General features: G+C 39.1%; 1 protein-coding gene across 6 annotated transcripts in view; it reads right to left on the bottom strand.

Annotated features, from left to right (window-relative positions):
• LOC117507246 (trichohyalin-like) overlaps positions 1-9,431 on the bottom strand; it is an 89,129-nt gene that overhangs the window by 54,195 nt on the left and 25,503 nt on the right. The gene's annotated exons all lie outside the window — the stretch shown is intronic.

Consider the following 9,431-nt stretch of genomic DNA (forward strand, 5'->3'; position numbering starts at 1 on the left):
GAGCTTTAATTCATTTGAAAGCTTGACTCTTAGTCTTGTCCATCCAAATTGGAAGTCCCAAAAACCAGTTTTATTTGTTATTATCTATCGTCCACCTGATCGTTGCTGTGAGTTTCTTTGTGATTTTTCAGACCTTTTGTCTGACTTAGTGCTTAGCTCAGATAATTATAGTGGGTGATTTTAACATCCACATAGATGCTGAGAATGACAGCCTCAACACTGCATTTAATCTATTATTAGACTGAGTTGGCTTCGCTCAAACTGTAAATGAGCCCACCCACCACCTTAGCCACACTTTAGATCTTGTTCTGACATATGGCATAGAAATTCAAGACTTAACAGTATTCCCTGAAAACGCCTTTTTGTCTGATCATTTCTTAATAACATTTACATTTACTTTAATGGACTATCCAGCAGTGGGGAATAAGGTTCATTACAGTAGAAGTCTTTCTGAAAGCGCTGTAACTAGGTTTAAGGATATGATTCCTTCTTTGTTATGTTCTTCAATGCTATATACCAACACAGTGCAGAGTAGCTACCTAAACTCTGTGAGTGAGATAGATTATCTCGTCAATAGCTTTACATCCTCATTGAGCACAACTTTGGATGCTGTAGCTCCTCCAAAAAAGAGAGCCTTAAATCAGAAGTGCCTGACTCCGTGGTATAACCCACAAACTCGCAGCTTAAAGCGGATAACCCGTAAGCTGGAGAGGAAATGGCGTCTCACTAATTTAGAAGATCTTCATTTTTCTATAAAAAAGCCCTCCGTAAAGCTAGGACATTTTACTATTCATCACTAACTGAAGAAAATAAGAACAACCCCAGATTTCTTTTCAGCACTGTAGTCAGGCTGACAAAGAGTCAGAGCTCTATTGAGCCGAGTATTCCTTTAACTTTAACTAGTAATGACTTCATGACTTTATTTGCAAATAAAATTTTAACTATTAGAGAAAAAATTATTCATAACCATCCCAAAGACATATCTTTATGTTCGACTGCTTTCAGTAATGCTGGTATTTGGTTAGACTCTTTCTCTCCAATTGTTCTGTCTGAGTTACTTTCATTAGTCACTTCCTCCAAACCGTCAACATCTCTATTAGACCCCATTCCTACCAGGCTGCTCAAGGAAGCCCTACAGTTAATTAATGCTTCGATCTTAAATATGATCAATCTATCTTTATTAGTTGGCTATGTACCACAGGCTTTTAAGGTGGCAGTAATTAAACCATTACTTAAAAAGCCATCACTTGACCCAGCTATCTTAGCTAATTATAGGCCAATCTCCAACCTTCCTTTTCTCTCAAAAATTCTTGAAAGGGCAGTTGTAAAATAGCTAACTGATCATCTGCAGAGGAATGGTCTATTTGAAGGGTTTCAGAATTCATCATAGTACAGAAACAGCATTAGTGAAGGTTACAAATGATCTTCTTATGGCCTCAGACAGTGGACTCATCTCTGTGCTCGTCCTGTTAGACCTCAGTGCAGCTTTTGATACCGTTGACCATAAAATTTTATTACAGAGATTAGAGCATGCCATAGGTATTAAAAGCACTGCGCTGCAGTGGTTTGAATCACATTTATCTAATAGATTACAATTTGTTCATGTAAATGGGGCGTCTTCTTCACGGACTAAGGTTAATTATGGAGTTCCACAAGGTTCTGTGCTATGACCAATTTTATTCACTTTATACATGCTTCCCTTAGGCAGTGTTATTAGAAAGCATTGCTTAAATTTTCATTGTTACGCAGATGATACCCAGCTTTATCTATCCATGAAGCCAGGGGATACACACCAATTAGTTAAACTGCAGGAATGTCTTTCAGACATAAAGACATGGATGACCTCTAATTTCCTGCTTTTAAAGTCAGATAAAACTGAAGTTATTGTACTTGGCCCCACAAATCTTAGAAACATGATGTCTAACCAGATCCTTACTCTGGATGGCATTACCCTAACCTCCAGCAATACTGTGAGAAATCTTGGAGTCATTTTTGATCAGGATATGTCCTTCAATGCGCATATTAAGCAAATACGTAGGACTGCTTTTTTGCATTTGCGCAATATCTCTAAAATTAGAAAGGTCTTGTCTCAGAGTGATGCTGAAAAGCTAATTCATGCATTTATTTCTTCTAGGCTGGACTATTGTAATTCATTATTATCAAGTTGTCCTAAAAGTTCCCTGAAAAGCCTTCAGTTAATTCAAAATGCTGCAGCTAGAGTACTGACAGGGACTAGAAGGAGAGAGCATATTTCACCCATATTGGCTTCTCTTCATTGGCTCCCTGTTAATTCCAGAATAGAATTTAAAATTCTTCTTCTTACTTATAAAAGGTTTTGAATGATCAGGTCCCATCTTATCTTAGGGACCTCATAGTACCATATTACCCCAATAGAGCACTTCGCTCTCAGAGTGCAGGCTTACTTGTAGTTCCTAGGGTTTGTAAGAGTAGAATGGGAGGCAGAGCCTTCAGCTTTCAGGCTCCTCTCCTGTGGAACCAGCTCCCAATTCGGATTAGGGAGACAGACACCCTCTCTACTTTTAAGATTAAGCTTAAAACTTTCCTTTTTGAAAAAGCTTATAGTTAGGGCTGGATCAGGTGACCCTGAACCATCCCTTAGTTATGCTGCTATAGACTTAGACTGCTGGGGGGGTTTCCCATGATGCACCCAGTGTTTCTTTTTATTCACCTCTTTTTGCTCTGTATGCACCACTCTGCTTTTAATCATTGGTGATTGATCTCTGCTCTCTTCCTTTTCCTGATTATCTCCCCTCAGCCCCAACCAGTCCCAGCAGAAGACTGCCCCTCCCTGAGCCTGGTTCTGCTGGAGGTTTCTTCCTGTTAAAAGGGAGTTTTCCTTCCCACTGTCGCCAAGTGCTTGCTCATAGGGGGTCGTTTTGACCGTTGGGGTTTTTCTGTAATTATTGTATGGCTTTTGCCTTACAATATAAAGTGCCATGGGGCGAATGTTTGTTGTGATTTGGCGCTATATAAATAAAATTGATTTGATTATTTGATTGAGCTAACTGACGCTGCTAATTCTTGTAAGACACACACACACACACATAAAACAAATCCACTGTGCTGTCTGGAGGCTGTTAGCAGGAAGAATAGAACGAAAAGCCGGACTCATTTCTGACATTTCTGAGGACGTACACAGGCGGCCGAGCCGGTTTTGTGTGTGTGTGTGTGTGTGCGCGCACGCGTGGGGGACAACGACACACACACACACAAAATCTACTCCACTGTAAGCTGTCTGGATGCATGAAGACCTGTTCACATGAAATGTTGATGTGATGTTTGGCTGGACTGAGGAACAACACAGTCTTTTTTTTATGGAAGTCCAAAGTCATTGCACAGCATCACTGGACTACACGTTACAGTGGAACACCAAAATGTAAGTCCCTTTTCTGTTGTTTATAAATTAATAAAAAATGAAATGACAAGGATCTGTTTTAACCGTTATATAAAACAAATAATGAATGTTTTTACATTCTTTCAATGGAACAAATATTTAATTTGGTGAAAGCTGGAACATACCATTCCACGAGGCGAATGGTATGTTCCAACTTTCACCTCATGAAATATTCGTACCATTGAACTCATAAACATTCATTATTTGTATATTATATATTTATAAACCGTTAACGAAGCTGCATTCACAAACACAAAACAAATGCATGAAAAATAAGTAAATATTGGTTAATCGTGTGAGATTTCAGACCATAACATATCACGTTGATGGTGGCAAAATATTCGACCGGTTCACATTTGATGTATTACTCCACGCCCTGACCGCGTTGCTATGCATATGTCAATAATGGCGCTGTCAGCTGAGAGCGAGAGAAACTAGTGCAGCTATGACGATGCCGAAATGGGTGAATTTACTCTATCATGCAAAAGTACTGATGTAGATTCTGATACAGAATTACTCAATGCAGTTGACGAAATGGAGAAATCTGTGGGTCTGCTCACAGAATTTCTAGATTGGCATGAAGACACTGTTGCTACAGTAAGCTTCACTGACCGAATTACTTACAGAAAAATAAATTGTGCAAACGACGGAAATGGATTAGAATGTGAACAGCCCCCTTGTGTCTGATGATTTGCGGATGTTAATGCTGGATTATGGTCACAAATATCCATTATAAATCTCCTTTTTACCTCAAAACTCAATTTGTGACCATAAAATCCAGCATTAATGTCTTCAAATCAGACACAACAGAGCTATTCCCCAAATAAAATCCCAAACACGGTCACTGTCCTGATAAAAAGCAGTAAATCACAATATTAATAGTCACAGTTTCTCTCTGTATATTTAGAAACACAGTAACGGCTCACCTGTGTTGTGTTCAAGGCAACTAGTAAAATCTACACCTCATCCGTCATACTGAGCTTCCCCATCGAAGAAAACCCACCCACGTTTTGTCTTTACATAAAAATACGTACTTAATATGTGTCTTTTCACTTTAAAAAAGTCAAGATTTGCAAGTACATGCTGTCTTTAAAGCAGACACACTAACTGTCGATTTACGCTACGGGAGTTCATCTCGACAGAACAGCGGCCTGACTGTTGAAGACACACAACAGACAGGAACTAACATGTATGATTTTGGGTTTACAAATGTTTTGATCGTTAAACCTTACTCACTTTACCAGCAAAAAAAAAAAAAAATGTTTGTGGACTGAAAGTTAGCTGAACTAAATTTAGTGGAAGCGAATTGGGCTACCGATGGTTTTCAAAGTCAATCCGCTCACAAAAAAGTTAGCTTCGTGAATTAGCGGTTAGCGGAACTGGGTGATTCTCATGAAGCCAACCTAAGCTATGTCTGTGAAGATTTTAGTGATATAATCATGAAAACCTAAAATAATTCACTTATATTTGAAAGTACACTATGTCTGTTATGTGGGACAGTTCATTGTTTGGTACCAAAATAATATTTTCTATATTTTTAAAACGATTTTTAAGTCAAAAATTCATCATCGTAATGAGTCTGGAGAAAAATTTGATGGTTTCCCATCAGTTTCAAATAATTAATATTTCATAAAATTTCTGGAAATAAATATAAAAATGTGTAAAATTATATAGTTTAACAGAATATAATCAGACATAATGGCTTCCAACAATGTACAAAAAAAATATTTAAGGAAAACAGAGTGTCTGAACATGCAGTTTTCATTACCATTGCACTGTATTCATTATCCTGTCCTAATCACAGTGTTGTTTTAAATAAAGATTTTTTTGGCTCATAATGCACCACAAGGAAGAGAAGACAGAAGATGGCTACAAGGTAAGATTGTCTGCCATATTTTCATGTTGTTAATGGTGTAGTTTATCCTTACGGATCCCTATTTCCACACCATAGGTGTACATTACCGTAATGTGTAAGACTTAAAGTTTTTGAAAAGTCATTAATATGACCCTTTACTGTAAATAAGGTATTAAGGAGCCCAACTGTTAGTAAAAATATTTTATCCAAGTCATCATGGCTTCTGCCATTTTATGCTACCTTAGCAAAATGTCATTCATTACCGTAATGAACAGCTTTCATTACCACGTAATATAGAGGCCTGTTGTGGTAATGAGGGCTAATATTACGGTGATGTGTATGAACAGTTTCTTTTTTGAAAAAAGAACAAACGTATTTTACATAGTCATACACTCAACAAAAATATAAATGCAACACTTTTGGTTTTGCTCCCATTTTGTATGAGATGAACTCAAAGATCTAAAACTTTTTCCACATACACAATATCACCATTTCCCTCAAATATTGTTCACAAACAGTCTAAATCTGTGATAGTGAGCACTTCTCCTTTGCTGAGATAATCCATCCCACCTCACAGGTGTGCCATATCAAGATGCTGATTAGACACCATGATTAGTGCACAGGTGTGCCTTAGACTGCCCACAATAAAAGGCCACTCTGAAAGGTGCAGTTTTATCACACAGCACAATGCCACAGATGTCGCAAGATTTGAGGGAGCATGCAGTTGGCATGCTGACAGCAGGAATGTCAACCAGAGCTGTTGCTCGTGTATTGAATGTTCATTTCTCTACCATAAGCCATCTCCAAAGGCGTTTCAGAGAATTTGGCAGGACATCCAACCAGCCTCACAACCGCAGACCACGTGTAACCACACCAGCCCAGGACCTCCACATCCAGCATGTTCACCTCCAAGATCGTCTGAGAAAAGCCACTCAGATAGCTGCTGAAACAATCGGTTTGCATAACCAAAGAATTTCTGCACAAACTGTCAGAAACCGTCTCAGGGAAGCTCATCTGCATGCTCGTCGTCCTCATCGGGGTCTCAACCTGACTCCAGTTCGTCGTCGTAACCGACTTGAGTGGGCAAATGCTCACATTCACTGGCGTTTGGCACGTTGGAGAGGTGTTCTCTTCACGGATGAATCCCGGTTCACACTGTCCAGGGCAGATGGCAGACAGCGTGTGTGGCGTCGTGTGGGTGAGCGGTTTTCTGATGTCAATGTTGTGGATCGAGTGGCCCATGGTGGCGGTGGGGTTACGGTATGGGCAGGCGTCTGTTATGGACGAAGAACACAGGTGCATTTTATTGATGGCATTTTGAATGCACAGAGATACCGTGACGAGATCCTGAGGCCCATTGTTGTGCCAATCCAAGAACATCACCTCATGTTGCAGCAGGATAATGCACTGCCCCATGTTGCAAGGATCTGTACACAATTCTTGGAAGCTGAAAATGTCCCAGTTCTTGCATGGCCGGCATACTCACCGGACATGTCACCCATTGAGCATGTTTGGGATGCTCTGGACCGGCGTATATGACAGCGTGTACCAGTTCCTGCCAATATCCAGCAACTTTGCACAGCCATTGAAGAGGAGTGGACCAACATTACACAGGCCACAATTGACAACCTGATCAACTCTATGCGAAGGAGATGTGTTGCACTGCATGAGGCAAATGGTGGTCGCACCAGATACTGACTGGTATCCCCCCCTAATAAAACAAAACTGCACCTTTCAGAGTGGCCTTTTATTGTGGGCAGTCTAAGGCACACCTGTGCACTAATCATGGTATCTAATCAGCATCTTGATATGGCACACCTGTGAGGTGGGATGGATTATCTCAGCAAAGGAGAAGTGCTCACTATCACAGATTTAGACTGGTTTGTGAACAATATTTGAGGGAAATGGTGATATTGTGTATGTGGAAAAAGTTTTAGATCTTTGAGTTCATCTCATACAAAATGGGAGCAAAACCAAAAGTGTTGCGTTTATATTTTTGTTGAGTATAAATATATAATTAATGCTAATTTATATTCTTTAATATGAAGAGCACAGGGAAGGGAACTTAAGACAGCTGCATCAAGAGCCAGGGTGCAGAAACAGAAGATTTACAACGACCCAGAACTTCGACAGGAGTATACGAGAAAGGAAAGGGAAAGGTAGGCCTAAATAAAGGGTGAGATGAGCAGATTATTTTGTATGTGACAATTCTTAACCCTCAACAACGTGCACACACACACACACACACACACACACACAAAGCTGGACAAACACAGCAGATACATATAGTTCATGGAATGAGTACACAGACAACTTCACATTTATGTTTTAGAAATGGTGAACTTTAAAAACAAATGGCTGCCCTATGAATCTGAAATTTTGTGGGCAGGGCCTCAAAAAGTACAGTGAACAACTTCAGGGTAAATATGTAAGTAAACACACACATATATGTGTGTGTGTGCGCGCGCGCACGCGTACACACACACGCACACACACATACACACACACACACACACACACACACACACACACACACACACACACACACACACACACACACACACACACACACACACACACACACACACACAGTGTTCCAGTAAAATAGATGTTGAAGGTTGAAAGAGAACCTGTTTCAAGAGTTGTCACTTTCATTGTAGTATTCAATACTGATAATTTATCTTAACAGATAGTGAAAATGAAACGAAAGACGATTGCTAAAGGCAGCATCCAGACACCTACAGAAAGACAAAAATGAAGAGAGAATTCAAACAGATATAATGAAAAGAACCCTCCAAAGAATTATGAATGAAACCCCACCCTCAGATGAATCAGATGATGTAAGTGCCATCAACATTCATACATCCCCTATCTCTCTCCTTTTGCGTCTTTCTTTTTTGACATTTTCTATTTGTATTATTTATCTGAGTGCAAATTACAATATAAGATAAGGTAATCTATCTTCATGTTTCTGCAATCAAACTAAAAACTTATTTCTCCACAGCTTGTTGCAAGAGCCTGGGAGGGTCAAATTCAGAGATGTTTTCTTGCTTCTGTAGTCACTCTTGTGACTATTTCTCCCACAAGGAGTTTGTCTTCACTTACAACAATACAGGGGAGTCTGAAGAGACCATCAAGGATGGAACATGGGTCCTTGTAGACTATGATGGAGACATCTACCCTGGCACTATAACACAGGCATGTTCAAGACCTCTCATACAGCAGAAAACATAGTATGGAGGTCAAAATTCTGGAAATATTCTTTTGTAAGTTCAGATGCAGGTTCATACAGGGATGTGATGCCAAAGGTCAGGGTCATGACCACTTTATAATTCTTAACAAAAGTATGCTGGACAGCATCTTACATTTCATGCTGTTGATGTTCATTATTTTGCTTTTTTCTTGAGATAGTCAGCGGTCAGTATAAAGTTGATACCATGAACTGTGTTGGTGACAGACTTCAACTTCCCCTCTGTACAATTCCCTAGCAAAAAGGTTTGGTGATATATGGAAGACATCATAGAAATAATTTCTGAACCACTGACTGCAACATCCTGTGCCAGGTACTTCAGTGTGGTACCAGAGATCTGGGCCAGGTACAGAAAAAAAAAAAAAAATTTGAATTTTGATTTGACAGTGCTAAGTACTAATCAAATACTCATTGATTTTTGGCTGTCCTCTACTCAATCAGATGTTTGTACTTCACGTGATAAGATAAGTTTGTTATATTACCCCTTACAGTCTTCTTACACACCCTAATAATTACCATAGTTTGTCGTACATCAGATCTTTTGTAACCAAAGCACTTCCACACTGAAGCCTCTCCTGTCTTCAAAGTCACCCATCCATTGTGGAGTCGGGAGTTATGTTACTTACATCTATACTTGTTAAGAAAAGTCTGAAGTTGTCATGAAAGAACCGTATTGTTCATGAATTCATAAATTGGAGTTTTCATTTTTGTTATGACTATTTAAGTGTTCACTACCGAAACCTGATTATTCATCACCGGTATGCTTTATTCATTACCGCAATGTGTGACATTTCATGATTTATTGAAATTATATGAATAAATTATCTTTAATATTTAATTGATTAATAATATATGTCACAGCATTCATACTGTACTAGAACTGTTTTTCAATGCAGTCCTTTAAAACAAAA

The sequence above is a fragment of the Thalassophryne amazonica genome, chromosome 3 (assembly GCF_902500255.1).
Source record: "Thalassophryne amazonica chromosome 3, fThaAma1.1, whole genome shotgun sequence".
Lineage (NCBI taxonomy): Eukaryota > Metazoa > Chordata > Actinopteri > Batrachoidiformes > Batrachoididae > Thalassophryne > Thalassophryne amazonica.